The sequence below is a fragment of the Budorcas taxicolor genome, chromosome 3 (genome assembly GCF_023091745.1).
Source record: "Budorcas taxicolor isolate Tak-1 chromosome 3, Takin1.1, whole genome shotgun sequence".
Lineage (NCBI taxonomy): Eukaryota > Metazoa > Chordata > Mammalia > Artiodactyla > Bovidae > Budorcas > Budorcas taxicolor.
In genome coordinates, this window is record NC_068912.1 from 22535482 (window position 1) to 22544606 (window position 9125).

Consider the following 9125-nt stretch of genomic DNA (forward strand, 5'->3'; position numbering starts at 1 on the left):
CAAACACCATCTGACTTTGAAGGCTACAATCTTTCCAGTTTTCTGTCCTGCTAGAACATTCCATGGAATAAGAGAGAGAGAGAGAACCAAAGAGGGGAAATATCTACACTTTAAAAATTTCCTGAGAATTCAGTCAAATCAGATTTAAAATTATGAAAAAAACCCAACATTAATGATAATATCAGTCAGACCAATTTCTTACAATTCTTCAAATAAAAAGACTCAAATAATTGACTACTTACTTTTCCACCCAATTATCCTTACCCCTTGGCAACCCAAGCATGAGAGCACGAAGTGTTTATCTGGCAAGGATTTCTCAACATACATCTCTGCTTCAAATGTGATCTAGATGGTCATTTCTTAACCAGTGCATTTAGTCTTAGGTTTGAGAAAAGGGTGACTCTACGGGGATCCAACAGGAAATTGCACCTGTCCACCAACCTATCTCATGGACACCACAGAGCCACTGTTAAAATCTGACTTCCTTCTCATGAATGCGATTGTCAGGGTGGAGAAGGGCTGGCCTCCACTGATGACCTCTCCAGGAGAGGTAGCCTAAGGTCCTTGACCCACCATCATGGAACCTCATATTCCCAGTGGCAGTTGATCCCCTTGCCTGCTGAAGCTGGAAGGGGAACCAAGCCTTGGTTGGGGGGGGATGGTGGGTACAAAGACTGCTTACAAACAACTGTGGTTAAAATCGGTGGAAAAGGAAAAATATAAAATCCAGTACTGTGGTCATGCACAGAGAGAAAGAAGAGATCAAGAAGGAGCCAAATCAAGAGGACATTTCTGTCCTGGTGATTCTGGTGCAAACAGCTTTCTGGCCTAAGAAAATTAACGCTATGCGGGGACATAAATGTGGCACCACAGCCCCTTGGCCTGTGGCGGTCTTCGTGTTCTCCTTTCCCATAAAAGCAATGGTTCCAATGGGGGCCGTGTGGTGGCTATGGCTCAGTTTCCAACAGAGAGCAGAAACTCTTCTTTTTATCCCAATCAATAAATCATCTCAATGACAAAAAAGTGAGAATGAAATTATCAAGGAATAACTCTGAATCTATGAGATTTCTTTTGAAAAAAAAAAGGACAGTAGGGGAAGTAAATGGTTCAATTTCAAGGCTTTATTACAGTTAATAAGTTGCTTGCAGCACATCTCCCAGACATCAGTGTGTTGCAACATAAAGGTAAGAACCTCTAGTTACTGAATAAAAAATTTTCCAAGTATGCATTATGGAAATTTAATTATATTAATTTAAACAAATATTTTGTGTGTACCAGTTGTCACATTGTAATACATCATAGGATAAATGTGTCCCTGTGTTTCCTTCCTGAAAATTGTTCCTTTCTGTCCTGCTTGTCAAAAATAGAGGAATAATACTTTGCATTCTATCTTATTTACTATAAGCAAATTTTCCACTCCTATTATTTCACTTAAGGAATTCAAACATCTATCAGGTTTTAGAATAGATAATCCATGAAATAATTCTACTCTGATTCTATAAGTGCTATTGTTGAAAATTGAGATATGCACAGAAAAAAATGTTTTAAAATATAATTACCTGCTAAGTCACTTCAGTCGTGTCTGACTCTGTGACCCCATAGATGGCAGCTCACCAGGCTCCCCTGTCCTTGGGATTCTCCAGGCAAGAACACTGGAGTCGGTTGCCATTTCCTTCTCCAATGCATGAAAGTGAAAAGTGAAAGTGAAGTCGCTCTGTCGTGTCCGACTCTTTGCGACCCCATGGACTGCAGCCTTCCAGGCTCCTCCGTCCATGGGACTTTCCAGGCAAGAGTACTGGAGTGGGTTGCCATTGCCGTCTCCTATAATTACCTAAATGCTATCAAAATGATCATGAAAATATACCCCATATTTTATAATCTCTGAAGAGGTAGGTATATTCTGACAATGGGCAGTTTTTCTCAATTGTGATAGTACATAAACTACTTACCACTGACTGTTGCCAAAAGCCTTGGATTTCTGGTTTTGGTGGCAGGGCTTGCGGCTCTCACTGTAGTTCCCAGAGTGGAAAGGACACTCTTTGTAAAACAGGTTGTTGACTGCTGTGCATCATAAGGTGGGTCTTGAGTATGCCCATTGCCTAATGCAAGAGTTCAGAGTCCTTCTTTGGTCTGTCTAGAATTCATTTTTCTGGAATGAACATTTGTAAATGCCTGTGGACTGACCTTTTGGGATTACCCATGTCATCACTCTCTAAGCAGCTGTTCTGGGACTCTTCAGAGTGCAAACACAACTCAAAGGCAAAAGCCTGACTAGAAACTGGAGAAATTAAGAGCAATTAATTCTCCAGTGGATTCATTAAAGTTATGACACTCATCTACTCCCAGCATGCAAAGATGAGATCAACTTCCTGTCTCTTTTTGGGAAAGCTTTTAAACTTAATTTTTTTAAATTTATTTTTTAATTGAAGGATAATTGCTTTACAGAATTTTGTTGTTTTCTGTCAAGCCTCAAAATGAATCAGCCATAGGTATACATATATCCCCTCCCTTTTGAACCTCCTTTCCATCTCCCTCCCCTTCCCATCCCTCTAGGTTGATACAGAGCCCCTGTTTGAGTTTCCTGAGCCATACAGAAAATTCCTGTTGGCTATCTATTTTACATATGGTAATGTAAATTTCCATGTTACTGTTTCCATACATCTCACCCTCCTCCGCTCTCCCCATGTCCATAAGTCTATTCTCTATGTCTGTTTCTCCATTGCTGCCCTGTAAGTAAATTCTTCAGAACCATTTTTCTAGATTCCATATATGTTCATTAGAATACAATCTTTATCTTTCTCTTTTGGACTCACTTCACTTTGTATAATAGGTTCTAGGTTCATCCACCTCATCAGAACTGGCTCAAATGCATTCCTTTTTATGGTTGAGTAATATCCCATTGTGTGTAGGTACCACAACTTCTTTATCCATTCAGTTGTCAATGGGCATCTAGGTTGCTTCCATGTTCTAGCTATTGTAAATAGTACTGCAATGAACAATGGGATACATGTATATTTTTCAACCCTGGTTTCCTCAGGGTATATGCCTAGGAGTGGGATTGCTGGGTCATATGGTGGTTTTATTCCTAGTTTTTTAAGGAATCTCCATACTGTCTTTCATAGTGGCTATATCAGTTTAAATTCCCACCAACAGTGCAAGAGCATTCCCTTTACTCCACACCCTCTCTAGCCTTTATTGTTTGTAGACTTTTTTATGATGGCCATTCTGACTGGTGTGAGGTGATATCTCATTGTAGTTTTGATTTGCATTTCTCTAATAATGAGTGATGTTGAGCATCTTTTCATGTGTTTGTTAGCCATCTGTATGTTGTCTTTGGAGAAATGTCTGTTTAGGTCTTTCCCCACTTTTTGATTGGATTGTTTGTTTTCCTGGTATTGAGTTATATGAGCTGCTTGTATATTTTGGAAATTAATCCTTTGTCAGTTGTTTCATTTGCTATTATTTTCTCCAGTTCTAAGGGTTGTCTTTTCACCTTGCTTTATAGTTTCTTTTGCTGTACAAAAGCTTTTAGGTTTAATCAGGTTCCACTTGTTTACTTTTGTTTTTATTTCCGTTACTCTAGGAGGTGGGTCATAGAGGATATTCCTTTGATTTATGTCATCGAGTGTTCTGCCTATGTTTTCTTCTAAGAGTTTCTGGTCTTACATTTAGGTCTTTAATCCATTTTGAGTTTATCTTTGTGTATGGTGTTAGGAAGTGTTTTAATTTCATTCTTTTACATGTAACTGTCCAGTTTTCCCAGCATCATTTATTGAAGAGGCTGTCTTTGCCCCATTATATATTCTTGCCTCCTTTATCAAAAATAAGGTACCTATAGGTGCATGGAAATAGCAACCCACTCCAGTGTTATTGCCTGGAGAACCCCAGGGACAGGGGAGCCTGGTGGGCTGCCATCTCTGGGGTCGCACAGAGTCAGACATGACTGAAGTGACTTAGCAGCAGCAGCAGCATAGGTGCATGGGTTTATTTCTGGGCTTTCTATCTTGTTTCATTGGTCTGTATTTCTGTTTTTGTGCCAGTACCATACTGTCTTGATGACTGTAGCTTTGTAGTATAATCTGCAGTTAGGAAGGTTGATTCCTCCAGCTCCATTCTTCTTTCTCAAGACTGCTTTGGCTATTTGGGGTCTTTTGTGTTTCCATATGAATTGCGAAATTTTTTGTTCTAGTTCTGTGAAAAATGCCATTGGTAATTTGATTAGGGATCACGTTGATTCTGTAGTTTGTCTTTGGTAGTATAGTCATTTCCATAATATTGATTCTTCCCACGCAGGAACATGGAATATCTCACCATCTGTTTTATGTCATCTTTGATTTCTTTCATCAATGTCTTATAATTTTCTGTGTACAGTTCTTTTGTTTCCTAAGGTAAGTTTATTCCTGGATATTTAATTCTTTTTGTTGCAATGGGGAATGGGACTGATTCCTTAATTTCTCTTTTTGATTGTTCATTGTTAGCATATAGAAATGCAAGTGATTTCTGTGTATTGATTTTGTATCCTACAACTTTGCTAACTTCACTGATTAGCTCTAGTAATTTTCTGATACTATCTTTAGGGTTTTCTATGTACAGTATCATGTCATCTGCAAACAGTGAGAGCTTTGCTTCTTCTTTTCTGATCTGCATTCCTTTTATTTTTCTTCTCTGATTGCTGTCGCTAGAACTCTCAGAACTATGTTGAATGATAGTGGTGAAAGTGGACACCCTTGTCTTGTTCCTGATCTTAGGGGGAATGCTTTCAGTTTCTCAGCATTGAGAATAACATTTGCTGTAGGGTTATCATATATGTCCTTTACTATGTTGAGGTAGGTTCCTTCCATGCCCATTTTTTTGAAGAGTTTTAATCATAAATCAGTGCTAAATTTTGTCAAAGGCTTTTTCTGCATCTATTGAGATTATCATATGCCTTTTATCTTTCAATTTGTTAATATGGTATATCACATTGATTGATTTGCATATATTGAAGAATCCTTGCATTCCTGGAATAAACCCAACTTGATCATGGTGTATGAGCTTTTTGATGTGTTGCTGAATTCTGTTTGCAAAAATTTTGTTGAGAATTTTTGCATCTATGTTCATTAGTAATATTAGCCTGTAGTTTTCTTTTTGTGTGTTGTCTTTGTCTGATTTTGGTATCAGGGTGATGGTTGCCTTGTAGAATTAGTTTGAAACTGTTCCTTTCTCTGCAATTTTTTGAAAGAGTTTTAGAAAGGTAGGCATTACCTCTTTTCTAAATGTTTGATAGGATTCTCCTGTGAAGCATCTGGTCCCGGGCTTTTGTTTTTTGGGAGATTTTTGATCACAGCTTCAAGTTCAGTTCTTGTAATTGGGTTGTTCATAATTTCTGTTTCTTCTGGTTCAGTCTTGGAAGATTGAATTTTTCTCAGAATCTGTCGTTTCTTCCAGGTTATCCGTTTCATTGTCATGTAGTTGTTCATAATAGTCTCTTATAATCCTTTGTATTTCTGCATTGTCTGTTGTAACCTCTCCTTTTTCATTTTTATTGTTGATTTGATTCTTCTCTCTTTTTTTCTGACTAGAGGTTTATCAATTTTGTTTATCTTCTCAAAACCCCAGCTTTTAGTTTTATTAATCTTTGCTATTGTTTCTTTCATTTCTTTTTCATTTATTTCTGCTTGGATCTTTATTGTTTTTTCCCTTCTACTAATTTGTTGTTGTTGTTCTTTTCCAAGTTGTTTTAGGTGTAAAGTTAGGCTGTCTATTTGATGTTTTTCTTGTTTCTTGAGGTAGGATTGTATTGCTATAAACTTCCCTCTTAGGACTGCTTTTGCTGTATCCATAAGTTTTGAGTTGTTGTGTTTTCATTGTCATTTGTTCCTAGAAATTTTTTGATTTCCCTTTTGATTTCTTCAGTAATCTGTTGGTTATTTAGACATGTATTGTTTAATCTCCATGTGTTTGTGTTTCTTACAGTTTTTATTTTTTAAATTTGTAATTGATATCTAGTATCATAGCATTGTGGTTGGAGAAGATGCTTGATATGATTTCAATTTTCTTAAATTTACTGAGGTTTGATTTGTGACCCAAAATGTGGTCTATCCTGGGGAATGTTCCATGTGCACTTGAGAAGAAGGTGTATTCTTCTGCATTTGGATGGAATGTCCTGAAGACATCAATGAGATCCATCTTATCTAATGTATCATTTAAGACTTGTGTCTCCTTATTAATTTTCTGTTTTGATGATCTGTCCATTGGTGTGAGTGGGGTGTTAAAGTCTCCTACTATTATTGTGTTACTGTCAATTTCTCCTTTCATGTCTGTTAGTGTTTGTCTTATGTATTGAGGTGCTTCTATGTTGGGTGCAAGGATATTTACAATTGTTATATCTTCCTCTTGGATTGATCCCTTGATCATTATGTAGTGTCCTTCTTTATCTCTTATAATCTTCTTTATTTTAAGGTCTATTTTGTCTGATATGAGGATTGCTACTCCAGCTTTCTTTTGCTTCTCATTTGCGTGGAATATATTTTTCCATCCTCTCACTTTCAGTTTATATGTGTCTTGATGTCTAAAGTGGGTTCCTTGTAGACATATATGGGTATATATGGGTCTTGTTTTTGTATCCAGTCAGCCAGTCTGTGTCTTTTGTTTGGAGCATTTAATCCATTTACATTTAAATTAATTATTGATATATATGTTACTATTGCCATTTTCTTAATTGTTTGGGGTTGATTTTGTAGATCTTTTTTCTTTTGTGTTTCTTGACTATGTAAGTCTGCTTAACATTTGTTGTAAAGCTGGTTTGGTGGTACTGAATTCTCTTAACTTTTACTTGTCTGAAAAGCTTTTGATTTCTCCATCAGTTTTGAATGAGATATTTGCTGGGTACAGTAATCTTGGTGGTAGATTTTTCCCTTCCAGTACTTTAAATATATCCTGCCATTTCCTTCTGGCCTGCAGAGTTTCTGCTGAAAGATCAGCTGTTTAGCATGTGGAGTTTCCCTTGTATGTTACTTGTTGCTTCTCCCTTGCTGCTTGTAAAGCATCTGCCTGCAATGCGGGAGACCTGGGTTCGATTTCCTGGGTTGGGAAGATCCCCTGGAGAAGGAAATGGCAATCCACTCCAGCACTCTTGCCTGGAAAATCCCATGGACGGAGGAGCCTGATAGGCTACAGTCCATGGAGTCGCTAAGAGTCGGACACGACTGAGCGACTTCACTTTACTTTTGTTTAGTAGTTGTTAGTTTGATTAGTATGTGTCATGGTGTGTTTCTCCTTGGGTTTATCCTGTGTGGGACTCTTTGTGTCTCTTGGACTTGACTGACGATTTCCTTTTCCATATTGGGGAAATTTTCAACTATAATCTCTTCAAAAATTTTCTCATACCCTTTCTTTTTCTCTTTTTCTTCTGGGACCCCCATTATTTGAATGTTGGTGCATTTGATATTGTCCCAGAGGTCTCTGAGACTATCCTCAATTCTTTTCATTCTTTTTGCTTTATTCTGCTCTACAGAAGTTATTTCCATGATTTTATCTTCCAGCTCATTGATTCATTCTTCTGCTTCAGATATTCTGCTATTGGTCCCTTCTAGAGTATTTTTAATTTCATTAATTTTGTTGTTTGTCTTAGCATGTTTGTTCTTTAATTCTTCTAGGTCTTTGTTAATTGATTCTTGCATTTTCTCCATTTTGCTTTCAAGGTTTTTGATCATCTTTACTATCATTATTCTGAATTCTTTATCAGGTAGTTTGCCTATTTCCTCTTCATTTATTTGGACTTCTGTGTTTCTAGTTTGTTCCTTCATTCGTGTAGTATTTATCTGCATTTTCTTTTTCTTTTTTTTAACTTATTGTGTTTCAGGCCTCCTTTTCCCAGGCTTCAAGGTTGAATTCTTTCTTCCTTTTGGTTTCTGCCTTATAAGGTTGGTCCATTAGTTTGTGTAAGCTTCTTATAGGGTGAGATTTGTGCTGAGTTTTTGTTTGTTTGTTTTTCATGGGGTCGCTCTGAGTGACTGAGTGACTTCACTTTCACTTTTTCCTCTGATGGGCAAGGCTGAGTGAGACGGTAATCCTGTCTGTTGATGATTTGGTTTGTATTTTTGTTTTGTTTGTTTAGATGAGGTGTCCTGTACAGGGTGCTATTGGTGGTTGGATGATGCCGGGTCTTGTATTACAGTGGTTTCTTTTGTGTGAGTTCTCATTATTTGACACCCTCTAGGGTTAGTTCTCTGGTAGTCTAGGGTCTTGGAGTCAGTGCTCCCACTTCAAAGGCTCAGGGCTTGATCTCTGGTCAGGAATGAAGATTCCACAAGTGGTTTGTTATGGCATTAAGTAAGATTAAAACAAATATCCGAAAACAAGAAATCAAAGATGAACCCCAGACAAATGGCAGTTACAAAATCAGGCAAATAATAGTGAAAATAATGGAATATACACATATACATATACACCCATGAGAAAAGTCAAAGCAGTCCAATAAAAATGAAATATAATAGATTGACCTGGTGAACAAAGGAAATCAAAAATTATATTTACCAGTTAAGAACAAAACTAACTAAAGCAAAAGCTGGAAAACAAAAGCAAGGTGCCAACTGGGGTATAAAGCAATGAAAAAAAGAAAATAACAAATATGTTGAGAGGAAAGGAAAGAAAGAAAAGAAAGAATAGCTATGCAAAGTTAAATAGAGGTAGATGAATAAAATTTATATAGATTGAAGATTAAAGCTGCAAGGGGAAAAGAGCAGTAGGAAAGGCAAACAAAGGAGTAAATGTAGACAAAAATAACAGGTTTAAGAAAATTAAAATTATAAAATAGAGAAAAATGGAAGACGAAAGAGAAAAGGATAAAAAAGGAAAACACAGAACTGCAAAGGCCCAATGTAGAGGCAGAGGTGTATAACAACAATAAAATGTATGACTGAATATACACATCTTCATATACACCCATAAGCAAAATCAAAACAGTACAACAAAAATAAAGTACAATAGATTGACCTGGTGAACAAAGGGAACCAAAAATTATGTCTACCAGAACAAAACTAACTAAAGAACAAACTGGAAAACAAAACTAAAGCAAGGTGCCAATTGGGGTATAAAGCAATGAAAATAAAACTAACAAATATGTTGAGACTAAAGGAAAGAAA